We start from the raw sequence: 20,911 nt of genomic DNA, 5'->3' as shown, positions 1-20,911 counted from the left end.
CTCGATCATATCGAAAGCCTCAATATTTTTGAAATGCTGCTGCAGATCGGGCTCCATAGAATCCAGCATGAGACAGCTGATCTCGTTTGATTCATCAACGAGTTTCTGGTAGGCATTTCTGGTTGTGGCATTAGAATTATTGGCAGGTTCCTCTGGAAGTGGATTCTCTAGAACTTGTTCCTTTTTCTCATGCTTAAGAACAATTCGCAGGTTTCTATACCAGGTGGTAAAGTTTGTTCCGTTCAATTTATCTTTTTCCACGATTGATTTCAACGCAAAGGGGGTAACTTGCGCAGGTGCTGCCATTTATCTAGAACAAAAATATGCAAAACACTAAGACATGTAATCATGAAGAGTAATTCATATTAAACATTTTAATAAGATCATTACTCCCACTAAAATCAACATCCCTCGATTGATACTTAGTGATTTAAGATCCAAGATCAACATGTCAACTAGTGAGCTTTTGCATCACCGCTAGAATACAAGATCACTCGGTAAGCAACTCTTGCTAATCGTATCTCCATACGACTCTTGTTGTTGGGGACATTTCATGCCTCGCCAACTCCTATGACTCATGGCCCAAAACTGTTTTGATAGCCACAACAAGTTAACCAATGCTTCATGTGTAAGTGTCTGATACAAACCCATCACTTCAAGGAGATCTAGTGGCACCCTAATTTTATAGGCCCACCACTAAATATACTTGATATGTGAAGGTGCAGCAATTGGGGAGGCATTTATACTTGACATTCTTTGAGGGATCACCCTACTTAAAACATGTACCATGCAAAAGAAGGGTGCATAAAAGGGATAAACTTTCATAGGCAGTTTATATATGTGTGATATGGTATAGCCCCCTTTTCATAGCACATGGTGATCTCCATCTCCACGTGCGTGGTCTGCCCATGGTGATCTCCATCTCCATGCATGGTTGTTCTCGTGGTGATCTCCATCTCCACGCCATGGTGTCAACCGCCAAGTGTTTACATAAGATACTATGCTATTACAAACTAATAGCTATAGAAAGTAAAATACATTACATGGCTTCTCATGTTGACACGCAGGTCATTAATACAATAATGGAACAACCATATGGCTCCTGCCGGTTGCCGCACTCATCACACGCAGGTCATGAAACAATAATACACAACCAACATGCATGGGCTATATCACAAGCATTCCCTGCAAAAACGAGTCAGACGTTCTACCGCCGAAGATAAAACCTCCTGAAACTCTATTTTCCAAGAGGATTTTGGCCTAGCCAGAAGCGCCTAAATCTCGTTCCAAACTTTTGCTGCTAATCCCACTTTTTGTTAGCTTCAGTTTGATAGGTCGTGGAGCAAAAATGGAGTTCGTATGCAAAAGTTACAACCGTTTTACCGAGACCGCTCCAAGAGATTTCAGCACTGCGGAAATCACATTTCCACGGTGTTGATATATGTTCCGATTTGATCAATCTCATTTATCTTTGTGTGTTGCATCTGGATTTACGTTCCACTGTCTACCCGATGGCGGATACCGACCGGTAGGGGTAACTCGTGTCACGACCTCTGTGTCACGATCATGGAAACAAGATCACGAAACCAACCTTCAACACTGACATGCGAGGCCGATCTCTTCGACTCGCACCAAAACTGATCTACATATCTCATATGCATATCATCGAATCTATCACCACAAAATGGAGGCTCTGACACCACTGTTGGAACACGCAGTACGCTACGCTAGCGCGAAATAAAATTTTCTACCGCGCACCCAAGATCATGTTGCTGGAAATAGATTACGAGATCGGGTTTACCACTAGATGCGCAGTCACCGCAGCGGAAGTAGAGTTGGTGATGCGTGTAGTCGATCTCTCGGCCCGTCTCTTCCTCTTGTTGTCGATCTCCCGCGAATGGCGCCTCGCGGTTCCCTCGAACGGCTCGTACAAGCACCGCAGATGCGATGCCTCCAAGGTATCCACACATGCAGGGTGCAGCGGAGGGCGGCAGACTGCTAGGTCCGATCGCATGTCATGGGCGTGGGGAGTGGCGACGACTATTGAGGGTTGGAAAGATTGACCCTAAGTGGTGCACCCACTCCCCTTTATATAGACCTCCGAGGTGGGCTCAACACTTGAGCCCACTAGGAGTCTGCATCCATTTCCACTTGGATCCAATCCATACGGGCTGCACCCCCTTAAGTGTGCGACCCTATAGGTTCACGTACACATGGACACGACCATAGTCGATAGTTGGTAGCAGCTCCTAGCAGAACATGCCAACTCCCAAGTGTGCGTAAAGTCGTTTGACGAACCTTGACAATGTGTCATATGCATCATTCCTTTTGCCTCACAATATTTGTTGTCGAGCTCAAGGCGAGTACTTGTCACCCTTGTGATAGCTCGACCTCTCTTCTCGAAACCGTGATACAGATTCTCAAACTGGGTTAACACTTAACCCAAGTCGCATGGCCATGCTTTCTGAATCTGATCACTCGAGAGGGCCCAGAGAATATCTCTCCAAATAGAAGGGGCCAATCCCATCTTGGTCAACCATGTCTCGTGGCATGTTTCACGACTCACCCGAAAGCTACCTTTATAACTACCTAGTTACGGAGTAGCGTTTGATAGACCCTAAGTGAGTCGATCCTCATCCCGAGAACATGTGAGGACCTCAGGTCTAGGACATGGCATAGACATTGTACTTGAGACTAACAGATGACTATATCTCGCTGCATCTCAAAGTGGGTCTATCCAACTCGGTGATTTCCATCCCTGAGCCCATACTATCGGTTTAGCATCTCCATGCACATGACCTGTGAAACATAGTCATCAACCGAGTCGTATACTAGTCAAGGATATGTGTCCGCATAACCTTATCAACTAGGGACCATTAGAACAATCATCATACAATACATAGTTCCACAAACAAGTCACATACTTATTGATATATATCATTGATGATGTTCAAGGACAATACAAAGAACTCATGAATACATATGGAAATATCATCATCACATGATTGCCTCTAGGGCATATCTCCAACACTTGTGATGGCAAAGAATAAAAGTGACAGACTGCATAATAAAGGTTGCTATCTTAAGGGGCAATATAACATGATGTTCTTTTGCATTAAGATATTGAGCATACAAACAAAAAGCTCATGGCAACCTCTGCTTCCCTCGCGAAGGGCCTATCTTTTACTTTTATCTATTTTCTTTTATGCAAGAGTCAAAATATTTCCCTCTATTCCTTTTTATTTTCTCTTTTGGCAAGCATCATGTGGTGAGGAAAGATCTAGGCACATATATCCAGTTGGATATGGGTAGCATGAGTTATTATTGTTGGCATCACCCTTGAGGTGAATATGTTCGGTGGCGAAAACTATAAGCCCCTATCTTTCTATGTGTCCGGTTGAAACTTTTTGCTCATGTGTATGAGGTGAGTGTTAGCAATCATAGAAGACTATATGATAGTTGAGTATGTGGACTTGCCAAAAGGCTCTGATACGTGACCCTTCCCTGAAAAGATGACGAATTGTAGTTGCAAAGTTGACCGAGAACATAGTTTGTTGGTTTTAAATAGAGTTTATGCCTTATACTTCGATGTTGTGATGAATTGTTACTTATTCATGAGAAGTTATATGATAAAAGTTCTATGATAAAGTTTTATGTCAAAGTTGATTGCTGTTACAATAATATATATGATGCTTCTATGTACGTATTTTGTTTTTATCACCACCTCTCTCTCTAAGCATGTGGACATGTTTTTTGATTTCGGTTTTCGCTTGAGGACAAGTGAGGTCTAAGCTTGGGGAGTTGCTACGTCCATTTTGCATCATGTTTTCCTACCGTTATTTACAATGTTTTTATGCATAATAATGCTTTTTGGAGTAATTCTAATGCCTTTTCTCTCATAATATGCAAGGTTCACACAAAGAAGGAGAATACTGGCAGCTGGAATTCTAGACCTGAAAAAGCTACGTCAGGCCACCTATTCTGCACAACTCCAAATGAGCTGAAACTTCACGGGGATTTTTTATGGAATAAATGAGAATTATTGGAGCAAATAACTACTAGAGGGGCCCACCAAGTGGGCACAACCCACCTGGGCGCACCAGGGTGGGTTGTGCCCTTCTCGGCCCACCTCCGGTGCCCATCTTCTGGTATATAAGTCATTTTGACCTAGAAAAAAATCAGGAGAGAACTTTCAGGACGAAGCGTTACCGTCTCGAGACAAAACCTGGGCAGGAGCACTTTTGCCCTCCGACGGAGCGTTTCCGCCGAGGGAACTTCCCTCCCGGAGGGGGAAATCATCATCACCAACAATTCTCCCATCTTGGGGAGGGAAATCTCCATCAACATCTTCAACAGCACCATCTCCTCTCAAACCCTAGTTCGTCTTTTGAGTTCAATCTTTGTACCGGAACTATAGATTGGTACTTGTGGGTGGCTAGTAGTGTTGATTACATCTTGTAGTTGATTACTATATGGTTTATTTGGTGGAAGATTATATGTTCAGATCCAGTATGCTATTTAATACCCATCTGATCTCGAGCATGATTATCATTTGTGAGTAGTTACTTTTGTTCTTAAGGTCACAGGAGAAATCTTGTTGCAAGTAATCATATGAACTTGATATGTGTTCGTTATTTTGGTGGTATGTATGTTGTGATTCCCTTAGTGGTGTCATGTGAACGTCGACTACATGACACTTCACCAAATTTGGGCCTAAGGGAATGCATTGTGGAGTAGTTATTAGATGATGGGTTGCGAGAGTGACAAAAGTTTAAACCCTAGTTTATGCGTTATTCCGTAAGGGGCTGATTTGGATCCAAAAGTTTAATGCTATGGTTAGATTTATTATTAATACTTTTCTCGTAGTTGCGGATGCTTGCGAGGGGGTTAATCATAAGTAGGAGGTTTGTTCAAGTAAGAACAACACCTAATCTTCGGTCCACCCACATATCAAATTATCAAAGTATCGAACACAAATCAAACCAACATGATGAAAGTGACTAGATGAAATTCCCGTGTACCCTCAAGAACGCTTTGCTTATCATAAGAGACTGTTTTGGCCTATCCTTTGCCTCAAAAGGATTGGGCTACCTTGCTGCACTTTTGTTACCATCACCATTATTTGGTCGTTACAAATTACCTTGCTATCAAACTACTTGTTACTTACAATTTCAGTGCTTGCAAACATTACCTTGCTGAAAACCGCTTGTCGTTTTCTTCTGCTCATCGTTGGGTTCGACACTCTTACTTATCGAAAGGACTACGATTGATCCCCTATACTTGTGGGTCATCAGTTCTCCTACTGGATTGATAACCTTGGTTTCATATCTGAGGGAAATACTTATCTCTACTATACTACATCATCCTCTCCTCTTCGAGGAAATCCCAATGCAACTCACAAGTAGCAACGCCCTCCGACGATGCTAGAAACAACACTAGGACGGGGACTAGATGGGGAGAACCTTATTTCATCTCCAGAGAGCCGCCGCCGCCTTGCCTCTCTGAACAAGGCACAAATCCTAACAAAAATCAAATAGGCATGGAAAAGCGGAGCCCTCCGCCGGCAAGGGCCAGGATGCATTGCACCTCCATAGACCTAAGACCAAAGAAGATGAGGTAGACCGACGGCAAAACAGGCGGGAGGCACGAGAAACCTAGTCAAAGGATCCTATTTCTTCCACGGGAAGAAAGAAAACGACACTACATGCGGCTCTCACTCCCTGATTATTGGGCCCTCCCAAGTACTCCCTCCGTCCGAAAAAACTTGTCCCAAACTTGTCTCTCAAATGGATGTAAGCTTTTTCGAAAGGAGGGAGTAGCTCCCTGCATGTCAGTTCATTTTTCTTTATTTTTTGTTTCATATTTATGAAAGAGATATTCTAAATACATATATCCAAGAAAGATCAAATTACTTAAAAAATAAAATAATGAATTTGAAAAATATTGTTGTAATCTATTTTTTTTTGTTACCGTAGTTCATAAAAATATTGACAGCATTAAAAAACAATGTTTGCAGCATTTAGAAGATGTTCTCACATTTTTTTAATGTATGTGACACTTTAAGAAAATGATAAACATTGTAAAATCTTCATGTAATTCAAAATAAATGTTTTACAACATTAAAAAATGTATGATAAATTTTCAAATTGTTCACGTGTTTCAAAAAAGTATTTGTGACATTTAAAAAATGGTATATACAATGTAAAAAAATTCACATAGTTTACAAAAATATTTGTATAATTCAAAAATTAAATAAAGAATGTATTGTAAAAGCATTTAGCATGCATTTTAAAAAGGTTGAAAATACATATTTGAAAAATATTAATGATGTATTAAAATTTGATAAATGTGTATAAAAATGTACCATGTGTAAGAAAAGGAAGTACACATTAAACATATATTATAAAAAATACTAATGATCTAAAATGTTATACATGCATAAAAATATTAATGTATACCAAAAATATATAATATGTATAAAAGGTCGACATCTATATCTATATCTATACCCCTCTCTCTCTCTCTCTCTTATATATATAGGACAAATGTTTCCTACAAGCAGTGGTAGTTACCACCACTTGCATTTTGTATGTTGTATGTAGTATCTGTCAAAATTGAGAGTATGTACGTGTAGTATGTAGTATATAACAATGATTAGGTAGTATATATACTAATTTTTAGGTAGTATATACCATGTTTTGAGTATGCTCTTTTTTACGTACAAATATGTACGTATTTCACAAATATAACAAAAACTATGATTTCATATGTAATTTTTCCATATAACTTGCTTTGAAATATCTTAGATATAATATATGAATATATTTAAAATGATAAAGTAGTATATGAGACATGTGGGGTAACTATCACCGGATGGTAGGATGGATTTTCCATATATATATATACTTATTTTTTTATCTGTTCACCTATACTACTAATTTTGATTTTTTGCTATTCGAGGTGGTACTAAACTTTTGCGCACGCTTGTCCAAATAATATACGAACGCAACTTTTATTGGGCCTGGCCTCAGCTCAATGGTACTGTTGCTGGGCTCGTCGCTATGTGTTTTAAAAAAATTAAATAAGTGGCACAGATAGGATTTGAACCATGCACCATGCGCTTGATGGTGCAAGCACCAGCCAACCAACCTAGCGATTGTTTTGTACTTTCTAAGAGATATAAAACTGGTAAAATCTGTATGCAACACATTATGCCTTTTGGGCCGGCCCATCCATACATAGAAGTACAGCTTTCACGTGGCATGTTTTAGTGGTTTCTCAGCCGGGTTTTACAGGTTTTGAGAACCTTCTAGAAGGTTTTCTACCAGTGTTATATTTTTCTTTTTCTTTTTTCGTTCTTATATTCTATTTATTTTTATTTTTCTGAAAAATATTTGGAATTTTTATAAAAATCCGTATATTAAAAAAACATATTTTTCATAAAATGTTTCAGTTCTGACATTAATATTCTTGTTGAGAATTTTTAATTCCTTCACAATATTATTATTTTATTATTTTATTAAAGTAGGTATAGATAGATTTCTTGCATCACAATATTTTCGTCCGTCACCCTTGCTGACGCCTAGGGCGGAAAAAATAAATTCGCTAGGCTGTGACACGAATCGAACACAGGCCTAATAGATTAGAGCAAAATATATCAGCGAAAACACTAGTCATTTGTTCTGCACACAAATTAAAGAAAGACTAATTATATATGCGATGATTGGATGGACAAAGACGCACATGATGGGTCAACCGGGCCAAAAAGTATTGCTCCTATGGGGAAACAGCATACACATGCTGTTTTGCTTGTGAAAAATTGAGAACTCGCCTTTGAATTAATAGTCCCACATTGATGCTTCTTATAGAATCCAATCAATTTGCCTTCAAAAAAAGAATCCAATCAATTTATATATGTCAGCGAGTACACAATTGATGTGCCCGTTTGGTAATAAACAAATATAAATGATGAGGTGCGGGATTGTAGGAGAGCTGAAGATAAACATAATGAAGGCATGAGTTATACGACCAGATGCCGAATCAAGCAGCGTCAAAATTCCTTGCATGATACGTGCATGTAGGAGAAGGCCAATGATTAGACAATGTTCTTGTATCAACGGTGTACTGCTTCTATAAAAGGTTCGCTTGGTATGTACAAACTCGAAAACCTGATCCAGGCTGCTTAACCAAAATGATCCCAATTTGATTATAAGTTATAGCACCCAAAAGTGATTTATTTTCTGTGAAAGCTTTTTACATTAGTGTGGCGTTTGAAAAAAAATAGTTTAAACAATGGTTATGACATTAGTTATGCCTTAGCATTCTTGTTTATAACGTACAACTTCTGTATCGAGTAAAAGTCGATGTTTCGGTTCATTAGACGATTCTCTAATGTGGGATGTATGCTTGTTAATTTGTAAACATAATTTTTTAGGTTTGGTTTATTTTAAACATGGATGCAAGATGAATCTTCATATGTCTTTACCTAATAATAAAGAACCGATCGCTTTTTACCACCATAATTTCGTCCGTTTTGGTCCATCCATCTCTTGCTCTCATAATTTTTGTACGGTTTTGTATATAGCTTGATAAGTCAATGTGCCAAAATTTTATGGGCCACTTAAAACGTTCAACATCACGACCTGCCCCCCCCCCCTCCCTTAAGGAGGCAGCAAACAAAAAAAGGTTTCCTTATGCCTGTGGTAGAATTCCAGATTCTAATTAAATTGTAGCAACTTATATATGTTTCGAGCTGCCAGAATCAACAAGCCAGCAAAAAGAGGATGAGATATGTATGCCATGCATCACCAATCGAAAACTGCTGAGTCCCTAGCCCCGAATTGAAGATCACGACCGGTCAAAGATGTGAGAGAGGCAGATGAAATCCAAAAAAACAGCCTACTACTATCCTAAAGGGAGGCTAACTGAGAAATCCAAAAAAAGCATCATAGATGATGCCCGGCCTAATATCCTTAATGGACCCGTAAATATCTTTGAGCCCTATCAGCAAAAAAGAAAAATATCTTTGAGTCCGTCATGCGGACGTGTTAGCGTGTACACATGAGTTTATTCTCCGAACTATGCACAGTTTTTTAACACAAATGCAGATAGTCATCAAGCAGTATTAATCCGGTTTCACATGAGTGCACAATAAATCATTGGTGCCAAAATACATACGTTTATGTGTCATGGCAATAGAGTCTTTAATCGATCTCAGGGAAGCTATCGTTCTGGATCACGAAAATGATGCTATAACTGACGTCCCTGAAATGAACATGTTGGGCGTGGTATGAAGGAACTTGGCAGCCAACTTATACACACCAAACATTGATGCTATGGACGAACAACAACAATTGCATCCAGGTAAAATTATTTTAAAAGTGTTGCATGCATAGTATTTGTACTATCTGATGGTAGTACAATGAGTAATATGTCGATGTGATATGCTTTTTCACTAAGCATCGATGATCTGCCCTACAACGTCATAACACTTTTGCCCCAAAAAATCATATTTGTTAAGTGATCTATCATCTTTGTCATCATCAAACTTACCTCTCTATATGTTTAGCCTGATTAATGATAACTTTGCAATGAAGCATTTGAACTTTTTTCTCCCGTTGCAACGCACGGGCATGTTTGCTAGTATGTTAAAATATAAAAAACGAGAAAATTAAGAAAGAAAGAACAATTAAGAAAGCCAAATAAAAACCAACGCAAATTGTGAAACCCGATAAGAAATAACATAGAGAAACAACACTCAAACCAATATGCTACAGTACTAGGATGGCACACTCTCTCGCGCCCAGAGACGAGACCGCATTACTCCTCGCTACGGGCAAGAAATGGGAGACCAATTAACTAACGGTTACCCTCATGAGGCTCCTGCAAGGGTTAATTTTGTGGTCTGAGAGCGCGCCAAGTGGTGCATCTAGCCGCCACAATGTGTCGCGTGCTTTGCGCTTCCTCCAAATTTTAGTTTTTTATGTATGCGGATTTTAGATGTTTTTTTAGAGTTTTTTTTCTTTTAGATTTTTTCCTCATTTTCCCTGGGTTTTGGAGGAATTTATTTTTGTGCTTCTCGGAAAAATATGCTTCCAGAAGAAGCACAATTGTGTTCCTCGTGGAAGCACATATTTGCTTTCATGAAAAGTAAAACATGTACTTTCACAAGAGGCAAATTTGTGCTTCTGCTCGAAAAGGGAAAAACACAACTATGCTTCTACAAAAAGCAAAGTCTGTGGGATTACTTACATCTTGTTTCATCCCCTAACTCTAGGTGGCTACGTCAAACTCTCCCCTTCAGACTTCACCGGCGAGTTCTTGGATTCACCTCTCCTCTGCCCGCCGCTTCGGCGGCCGGTGGCGGGGAGAGAATCCCGGTGCCTCCGCTCCGATTTGTAGTTTAGGTTAGGCTTTTTAGACCTCGCATGTGTGGCACTCGGGTTAATGCGACGCTTCTTCTTTGAGTTTGTCTTCCAGGCTCCGAGCACCCTCGAGTTCGTCTGTATTGACGTAGTCGGCGGAGCTCCAGCACATATTCCTATCATGTGTAAGGGCAGTGAGGTTAGAGTTTCTCGTTATGTTGTGAGATTTGGTGTCAAACACTTCAGATCTATGCAAAGGTTCGACGGCGACAATTGCGGTTCCAGGACGCTGGTCCTCAATGGCACGTGCACGAAGACTTCTGGCTCTCATCGACAAGGTCAAACAGGCTCCAGTAGGGGAGCGGCAACAACGTCGCATTGGTAGCTCGTTCTGACGACAACAAAGGTCGTTCGATAGTCTCAGAATCTCAGTGTCATTTTTATCATCTTAGAGATGCTTTACCCCGGTGAACTTCTACAATAGATTTCATCCTTTTCGGCAAAAGGAGAAGCACAACCTGTTTTTTCGGAAATGGGAAAAGCTTGTGCTTCCCAAAACATTGGTGAAACATGCAACCGTGCTTCTCGCCTCTGTTTGTTTCTTCCATTTCTTTGGTTCAGGATTTTTTGGTTTTTATTTTTTATTTTCCTCTTGGTATTTGTTTTTTCGGGTTTCGGTTTTCCCTTGTTTTTTTGTGAAATAATTTCATCAAAACCTATTAACATGGAATTCGGTTTTAAAGACCTCGATGTGAGAAATCCAACAGTGTAAACGATGAAAACATTCAGTATTTGAATACGCGGTTCAAGAGATAAAATGTTTTAAATAAATGAATCTACAAAACAAAGGAAAAGCTTCCGAGTTAAGATAAGCATTGTTCAAGAATTCGTTCGATTAATTAGTTTACACGCCAGTTAATCGCTACTCATAGGGTGACTGAATCGAATAGCACATATATGTCGTCTTAACTTGTTAGGCTGACTAATTGACCTGTCATGCCAATTAATTGGCTTGTCATGCTGATTAATCGGTTGTTTAGCCGTTTAATCACTGCTAGCCCAATAACTTCTGGGCAAACAAAGCCGTCATGGGGTTATCTCTGTTGTCACCTCGTTTTTTCTTTTTCTTTCTTTTTTCGTTGTTTTTCTTCGGTTCTCTTTATTTCTTTCTCGGTTTTCAGTGGGTTTTTGTTTTCTTTTTTTTCTTCGACATTCTTTCTTTCCCCTTTTCATCGGGTTTCTTTGTTTTTCTTGGGATTGTTTTTCTATACAAATATTTCGTATATATCTAATACCTTTTTAATACACGTTAACATTTTTAAAATGTTTGATTAACATTTTTTAAATCTTTGATTAACATTTTTTAATTATCAGATTAGCATTTTTAATACATGGTAAATGTTTTTCTCTACACATTTAACATTTTTAAAATACAAGTTATTTTTTAATATATGGTCAATATTTTTTCTATGCACATTTAACATTTTCAAATATAAGTTCTATTAATACATGACCAACAGTTTTTCTATACATTTTTACCTTTTCTAAATGCAATTTTAACATCTTTTTAATAGATGGTCAACATTTTTTAAATGCTTGATTAACAGTTTTCAAATTCTTGTTCAACATTTTTTTCCAAAAGCTTGATTAACATTTTTTAAATACGTGACCAACTTTTTTCACACACTATATTTTTTGTATACATTTTAAATATTGAACATTTTGTAAAACATTATGTAATGTATATTTTGTAATATATGTTCAGCATTTTTGGAGGTGTAAACAAAAGTAGAAAAATAAATAAATGAAAGAAAAAGGAAAACAGAAAAACAGAAAACGAGGATGTTGCCTCCAGCGCACCTGGGCCCGCCCTATCTCGAGCTTCCTTGCTGCGAGGGTTCCCTAGGTCTCACTACTAGCGCAAAGGCGATATCTCGCTTATCGCGAGTCCTCCTTCAATCTCGCTGAAGCGTCTACAGTTATGGGCCAGCGCATTCATACTAAATGAAATACACTAGAGAAAAAGGGTCGTTGCACTGCTAGCCACAGGGTCACCATCCGGTTCGTGTTTAATTCGTGGGTCACAACCTTGTAAAAGAAGAGCCTGGTTTCCACTAGTTTTCTAGGTTTTTTTTTCTTGTTTTTTCACCGGTTTTTCTCTAGTTATTGTTCTTTTTTTCTTTGTTTTTCGTTGGTTTTCTGTTTCTTTTTTGTTTTTCTCTAGTTTTTTTCTTCGGTTTTGTTTGTTTTTTCCTCGTTTTTCATTTGTTTTCTTTTGTTCTCTTTCAGGTTTTCATGGTTGTTCTATAAACATTTTGGTATATATCTGATACTTCTCAAGTACAATATTAACATTTATTGAATACATGGTCAACATTTTTTTCAATATCTTTCGCAAAAAAACATTTTTTTTCAATATGCATTTAACATTTTTTAATGATTGATTAATATTTTTCAAATACCAATTAATATTTTTCAATACATGGTCAACATTTTTCTTTTATTTTTTAAATTCTTGATTAATATTTTTTAAAATACAAATTTAACATTTTTCAATACATCTTCAGCATTTTTTCTATAAACATTTAGTTTTTTAAATGCTTGATTAACATTTTTGAAATACTAGATTAACATTTCTAATACATGGTCAATGTTTTTCCTATATACATCTTTAATCTTTTTTAAAAATCTTTGATTAACATTCTTCAAATACTAGATTAACATTTTTTAGTACATGGTAGACAGTTTTTTATAAACATATAACATTTTTTAAAATGCTTGATTAGCATTTTAAATACAAGTTTACATTTATTATTAGATGGGCAACAGATCTATACGCATTTAACACTTGTCAGAAAACAACTTTAACATTTTGTGAATGCATGGTCAACATTTTTCTATATAGATTAAGCAGTTTTTATATGCTTGGTTAATATTTTTAAAATACTTATTTAACATTTTTTTCGAATGCTTGGATTAATTTGTAATAAACACAGATCGGTGCAACTATGATAAGGGCTAGTCTCTCACGGGCCGGTAAGACTAATTTCAGTTAGATATACGGCCGTCCACACAGATCAGGCTCTTCCATTGAGATAAGCCCGGCCCATATGGTCTGCCAGCGAAAAGATGACTGGTCTCCCCCGAGAAATTTCCAGATGTTTCGCCTATCCTCCATAACCCAGATCAAGGGCACGCCATCATCATTTCATACGACTCTCCTGCGCAACGAGATCGAGGTATGGCTTCCCGATCCCTCACGATTCACATCCGTGCTTTCGTAGTCGTAGGTCCGGTATTGCTGCATCCCACTTGCATCTCTTGCGCGGGGGATTATAATTTGTTAGTACCTCAGATTTCTCTTGTTTTTGTTCTCGGTTGATTGTTCATTTGAGACGCAACGGATATGCGTTTGTGCGCATGGAAATGAGACTCCGGAAAATTCATGAAGGGACGGTATAATCGAATTTTTAGGATGGGGTGTGCTAGTTCATGGTTTTGTTGATGCCTCCAAGATTTTGTTGTTCGTCGCAAACTTGGCCCGTTTCTTGTTGCTCTCTGAATTCCTGTGCAAGGTTAATTGTTCTTTCTGCATGACCCTTTCTGTATAATTGACCGTATATGTATTTGTGGTACGTTTGGAGATACCAAACATATCACTTGTTGCATGCTTATTCCCATGAATCTGTTCGTTGAGTAGAGATTGCAGGCAGCAAGCGCACGAATTCCATGAGGGGAAGCGCGAGGTCTCTAGTGGAAACTGCAACTAGACAAATCAAACCCGGAAATGGACTTGCAAGTACGTCAAGATCCACCCTCAATTTGCTTTGCTTGAGAGTTTCAAGAACCAGCTTGGCGCCTTACTTCTTCACCTTCTGTTGAACAGGGTTGATGACGATTACTACTCCCCGGAAGAACAAGAAGGAGATCAACGCTACTGAATCTGTCCTCCCAAAGGATGAAAACGTCGAGCCCCTCGTCGCTTTCAGCCGGCCGCCTCCTTTGCCACCGGTTCTAGGCCCCTTGATCGCGCTCTCGCTTTTTCAGACTTCTTCTAGTGATGAAGACAGCAAATGAGTCGCCAGGTATGTACAGATGTTGCCCATGCTCTTCTCTGTTTTTCCGCATCTCCGCAATGATGCCGTGAAATCAAATTCAGAATTCTGTGCAGGGGGCTTCCTTGTTTGATCGCTGAGTTGGTTACTTTTCGGAGCCTGGCCGTGTATATAGTCGGAGGTTGTAGACATCATGTTGCTGTAGTTATCTGGCAAGTACTACGAAATCTGAATAATGTAGTAGTCTTTTGTGTGACAACTTTTCAGACTGAACAAATTTCGAAGTCTGTCACTGTGCAATGTTTTATTTCCTCGTGAATCCATATGGGCTCCTTTACAAGTTGCAGCAAACGTGCCAGAATAGCTACAACAACGCAGTCGGTAAGAACCTCTAGCCGATACCTAGAAAGCTAGTACAACCGAGTAAAATTGCTAGTTTACCCCACTAAACCGGATCTAAATGAAGTACCAAATCTGATAAGGGAGTAAAAAAATTAGTCCTCCGCCGAAATCCCCCCGGTGGCGCCTAAAAACACTTGCCCCCCCCCCCTCCCCCCCACGCTGCCGAGTAAACTTCTCCCTTCCCTCTTCTCCCGCCCGCGCGGCTCCACCTTTCCTGTCGCCGGCTCCCCACCCGCCTCAATCACCACCGATGAACGCCACCATCGCTGGAATGGGTGGCCAAGACCCTTCACCACCGCCGGCGTGCCGTCATCGGAAACCACACCCGTGCTGCCGCCCGCGCCGAAAAATGGTTGAGGATTAAAAATGTTCTTTGACCCACCACACTGGCGGTGGCTGCCGTTACCAAGGCCGGTGGGGTGGCAATTGCCTCTCTGACGACGGTAGGCCGCCCTCCCGTTGCTCCCTCCGGTGACAAGAGAACTAGGAAATCGGCGGCCGGGACGTCGTCCCTCATCGAGGAGGCCGCGAAGAAGAAAAAGAAGGATACTCCGGCCCCTCATCCCCGTGTGGTGGCTCGTGCGGTGTCTCCGGCCACCCCTACTACCACTGCTCCGGTGGGTCCGGCCGCCGCAGCCAGCAAAAATGGCCACCGCTACCAAGTGCTCGATGAAATGCCTACTTCATTTCGGCCGATGTTTTTTTGGGATGATTGTTGGTGGCCGATAATGATGGAGTTTATTGATTTTGTTGTCATAATGCGGAGATGAACACCGTTGAATTCTTGGTGAATTTAGAGGCATCTCATATGCTTGGGCTTGATGACCTCAATCACGATTCAGTGTGGGGTCATCAAGAGGAGGTGGTCGAGGAGGAGTTGGCCAAAGAAGATGAACCATGTATTTTTCAATTGGAATATCTCGATCCATGAAACTATATACTTGTTAACGGTTAATATGTTATGCATTGTTTATTTTTTTTAAATCTAAATGATTGATGATATTTTGTTCAAGTGTTTGAAATTTATGTGGCTAGGGTAAAAAACTTGTGCAATTTTTTTACTCTACTAAGTTTAGGGGAACGGCGAGGTCCAACTAGCTATTGAGGAATAAATGTTTACTCCACTAACTTTACACACTAACTTTACTCGATAGTTTACTCCTTAATTTTCTAGGAGATTAGCTAAAGATGCTCTAAGAGCATCTCCAATAGATAGAAGATGTAAATTTGAAGATGTAAAAAGTTACATTTTCAAAGGTGCTTTTTACATCTTCAAAAAAGAGGCAACTCCAACAAAAGATGTAAAATGTTGATGTAAAAATGCAACTCCAATAGATAATGTAAATGGAGATGTAAACTAGTTGTGCCACCGGCGACCATCAAGCACGGCAGAGTGCCTTGCGTTTGCTGTATGAGCGACGGTTTGCAGCGGCTTTTGGCTCTATAGATAGCTGGGACCGAGACGCATCCTTTGGGGCAAATGAGAGGAGTTACGGTGGCCGAAACTCGACGGGAGTGAGTTCGACAAAACTCGACGGGAGCGAGTTCGACGCGGCTGCCGGAGCGTGGGCCAAGGTGATGTATTTCCTTTCCCGTACAGCCTTTTCCGTTTCGTGGAGTGCTAGGGATATCTTTGCGGCCTGCACGGAGATCTGGTGACCGGCCATGGCCAAGTTTTGGCGTCCTGGATTGTTAGAGCATGGCTAATAGTACAATATGGATTGTCATGTCATCTAGAGTCAATCTAAAATACAGTAGTTGATATGTATAGTATTAAATTTTAAATGTGTGTTAATTTATTAATAGTTTGCCCATTTTACAATATTAGAATGTGTCTTGGGGCTCATGCTAAAGTTGGCTACTAATCAAACATCATGTCTTTCTTCTCTATCCTTCAATTAAGTAAAGATACAATATTTTAGTCGTTATAGCTTGTTGTTGTCACCTTGTGCTACTTGCTCTTTGTTCGCACATAAACACGTCATGTGTACCCTCGACGCCGGGGGTAATGCAACACATCTCACGTACAATATTTTAGTCGTTATAGCTTGTTGTTGTCACCTTGTGCTACTTGCTCTTTGTTCGCACATAAACACGTCATGTGTACCCTCGACGCCGGGGGTAATGCAACGCATCTCACGTCGAAGGAGTCTCACCAGAAGCGCGATTCGCAAGACAACCGGAGAGAACTTTTTGAGGACCCGAAACCCCACACCCCACGTCGGGGAGTGCGGCGGCTATGGGCTGCCCTAGGTCAGTCCAACCGCCCCTAGAGCCTCGGGATTCACAGCTCTCAAAGATGAAGAACGACGAAGGACGAGGAAGCAAAAATGGGGGAGGAACAAAACGTAGATGAAAAAGTAGTAGATGTGTTTTTTGCGATTGTGTGGTGTTTAATCGGCCGTCACCTCTCATCTACTTATGAGGTGGATGGACTTTTCATACAAGAAAAGGACTAAAAGTTTCGTTCAAAACATCAAAAACCCTAACCTAACTCGGACAGAATATTTGGTAATTTTCCGGATCAACTCGGTCTCACCGATTGGTTTGCTTCGGTCCCGCTGAGTGAACGCGGCCAACTCTCTGTAACTTTCTTTAATTTCCCGGATCAACTTGGTCTCACCAATTGGTTTGCTTCGGTCCCACCGAGTGAACATTGCCAACTCTCTGGTAATTTTCCGGACCAACTCGGTCTCACCGATCAAATCAACTCGGTCGGTCCGAAATGACTCTGCACCTTCTGTATCTAATCTTGTTTTGCCTTCACTGGTTGTATGCGACCTCGGATTAAGACGATTTTTATATCAAAATCAACCGTTTTGACGAGACGCATAACTTTCATGTTGAAACGTTTTCCATTATATGCCATCTTAATTGAGTTTCATGCCATTCTTTAATCTGTTGTCAACATGAGCATCTCTGAACTTGTCATAACTATTACATCCGAGCTCCATTTTAGACCTTTTTCATATCCATCTTGATCTTCTTAAAGTGATCTATCTGGAGTGACCTCCAATCCTAAGTTTCATTTAGTCTTTTTATAGCCTAAGCTAATTTTTTGACTGTGCCACTTTTGAGCGTTAACACATGCCTTCCTGTTTTTCGGCATAGCTAGCGTGCCGAAAAATAACATGTACCAAGTTTGTTCTAAGGATGATGTCAACACTCCATCGGTCATTTATATGTTATTAGGACAATAAGTATATATCGGTCATGTTTATGCTAAGGGCGATAATTATTTACCGGCCGTTGCCTATCTAGGCTTCTTGCCACACACTTGGGTAATACTTCTTTAAATATTTTTCAATGAGAGCTCGAGGTAACAATGCCTCTTGTGTGGATTCCACCAAATATGAGTTTCGAGGAACTACTCTTGTAATCCTAAAAGTACCTTCCCAACTTTAAGACCAGTTCCCGAATTTTCTGTCTTTCGAACCAATTGGTAGAATCACCTTTCACGAGATCGCCAGCTTGAAAAGTCTTCACTTGACCTTCTTATTGTAATCTCTTGCCACCCTTAACTTATCTCTTTCTATGGCCTTTAAAGCAGCCAAACGTTTATCGGCGACTTCATTAATATTGTCCATCATCAAGTTATAAAGGTCCACCGCCGATAAATCATTTTGTTTGGCTATTCTCAAAGCATTCAAATTCACTTCCACTGGTAAAACAGCCTCTTGACCATATACGAGATCATATGGAGTTATCTTTGTACCGCAATGCCTTGAAATTATGTGTGCCCACAAAGCTTCAGATAGTAGCTCATGCCATCTCCTTGGATTATCCTCAATCTTCTTCTTGATGAGTTTGATTAATATTTTATTGTTAGACTCAGCTTGTCCATTGGCTTGGGCATAATATGGAGAGGAATTGAGCAACTTTATCGTATATGATTCGGCAAATTCTCTAACTTGATGTGACATAAAGGATGAACCTTGGTCCATACTTAATGTTTGAGGAATGCCGAATCTATGAATAATGCGCTCAGTTATGAATGTAATTACCTCTGTATGTGTCATATTTTTGAGTGGTATTGCTTCAGACCATTTAGTGAAATAATCAGTCACCACCAACACGAACCGATGCCCCTTTGAAGAAGGATAAATCTCTCCAATAAGGTATAATCTCCAACCTATAAAAGGCCACTGCTTGATAATAGGATGTAAGATAGCAGCGGGAGCCAACTGAATATCACCAAACTTTTGACAAGCTTCACATCCTTTATAATACCGGAAGCAATCATTAATCATTGTCGGCCAATAAAACCTAGCATGTCATAATAACCATTTCATCTTGGGAGCCGACTTATGAGTGCCACAAATACCTTCAAGGACCTCTCCCATAGCAACTCTCACTTAGTCCTCGTCCAAGCACTTTAAAGGAACATGATCAACCATTCAACGATAGAGACCATCATCTCTTATTGTGTATTTGAAAGCCATACGCCGAACAATCATGTCCACCCTTTTACTAGGATCACACAAATAAACAATAATGGGTTTTCTCCAGTCTTGATTTTCTCCTGCATTAAATATTTCATTAGTGCCGAAATGGTGGGCTCCGGTTCGGCCTCCCCTATGTTGGCAAGACTAGACATCAGCCTTTGAGAAATATGAAACATGCCATGATCAACATGATAGTCGAATAATTGTTGTGCCAACTCATTTGCTCTCCAATTGTCATGTCTAGATATATGAACAATGCTAAAATAATCCAAAGTAGAAATTATATCTATACATTTACCAAGATACACATTAAGTGATTCATCAAAACATTGAAAGACTTTGGATATTTGTTGCACCACTAATAACGAATCATCAAAATCCTCAATATTTGTAGCACCTATGGCAAGCAACATCTCTAAGACGAATAGCAATGCTTCATATTCGACTTGATTATTTATGCAAAAATATTCTAATCGGCACGAGGCTTCAAAAACGGCACAGTGAGGAGATATATAAACAATACCAATACTTTCGCCATTTCCACAAACTGAACCATCAAAATATAATCTCCATGGTACTAACGAGACAAGGTTTATATTAATATCATGCTTGTCATCAATCTGATGCTCAACAATAAAATTAATATTGATTTGGCCTTTCATGGCTTTCAGAGATTCATTCGCTTGTTTTCTGATTTATCCATGCAATAAAAAAATGTCCCTAAAATAAAAGTTCTCCAAATGCCCTGAAAATTTAGTATGATGTTTTATAGAATATTTAAGAATTTTTGGCACCGAGAACACACCAGGGGGCTGCACCTGTGGACCGCAAGGGTGGAGGGCGCGCCCTATCCCCCTGGGTGCACCCTCTATCTTGTGGGTCCCACGTGCCCCCTCACTTATTCCAGCATCCATCCACTTTGTTTTCCTCCAGAAAAAAACATCCCGTTGCTCAAACCTGAGTTCTAGCTCATCTTGCTGCCGTTTTCGATCTCCTTGTGCAAAGCTCCATTTGCAAAACTGTTTTGGGAGATTATTCTTCGGTATGTGACTCCTCCAATGGTCCAATTAGTTTTTGTTCTAGTGCTTTACATATTGTAAAATTTTGCTACTATGATGACCCTGTTCTTGATCTTGCATGTCAAATTTATATGGTCCAAAATAGTTTTGATGCATGATATAGCCTGTAGACACTTGTAGGAGTAGTTGCTATCAATCTTATTGAGTTTGGTTTACTTTTATTTTGAGTCACTAAAAAATTTCAGAAATTTTTAGAGAAAAGAAATGATGAAGAGATGGTTGAGAGGCTCTTCAAGCCGGGGTTCAAAGGAAAATGAAAATGAGGAGAAGAAGAAGCCCAAGTACAACCTTCCTCGCACCACGGAGGTTCGGCCGTGTGAATGGCCAAGCGATGCATTCTTGAGGGCAGCCAGAATTTATGAGGATTTCTATTATTTGGCTGAGAATGCTGGCATCACCAACTTCCTCCACGATAAGTGTGATCAATATCTCCTACTCACTAATACCTTTGTGCAAAATTTTCACTTTCATGCTAGGAAATCACCACCCATGGTACAATTTTATTTATATGATGAGCATAAGGAGATGACGCTTTATGTTTTTTGCGAGGTTTGCAAATTACCTTA

The 20,911-nt window shown here is 39.8% G+C and overlaps 1 long non-coding RNA gene across 1 annotated transcript; it reads left to right on the top strand.

Moving 5' to 3' along the window:
* Positions 1 to 13,534: 13,534 nt before the first annotated feature.
* Positions 13,535 to 14,738, top strand: LOC123041750 (uncharacterized). The gene is made up of 3 exons (XR_006418630.1): positions 13,535 to 14,163; positions 14,251 to 14,449; positions 14,536 to 14,738. It is a non-coding gene; the product is annotated as an uncharacterized lncRNA (long non-coding RNA).
* The last annotated feature ends 6,173 nt before the right edge of the window (positions 14,739 to 20,911 follow it).

Source organism: Triticum aestivum, chromosome 2B (assembly GCF_018294505.1).
Source record: "Triticum aestivum cultivar Chinese Spring chromosome 2B, IWGSC CS RefSeq v2.1, whole genome shotgun sequence".
NCBI lineage: Eukaryota > Viridiplantae > Streptophyta > Magnoliopsida > Poales > Poaceae > Triticum > Triticum aestivum.
The sequence above is the reverse complement of the archived record's forward strand: the minus strand, read 5'-3'. Positions and strand labels throughout refer to the sequence as shown.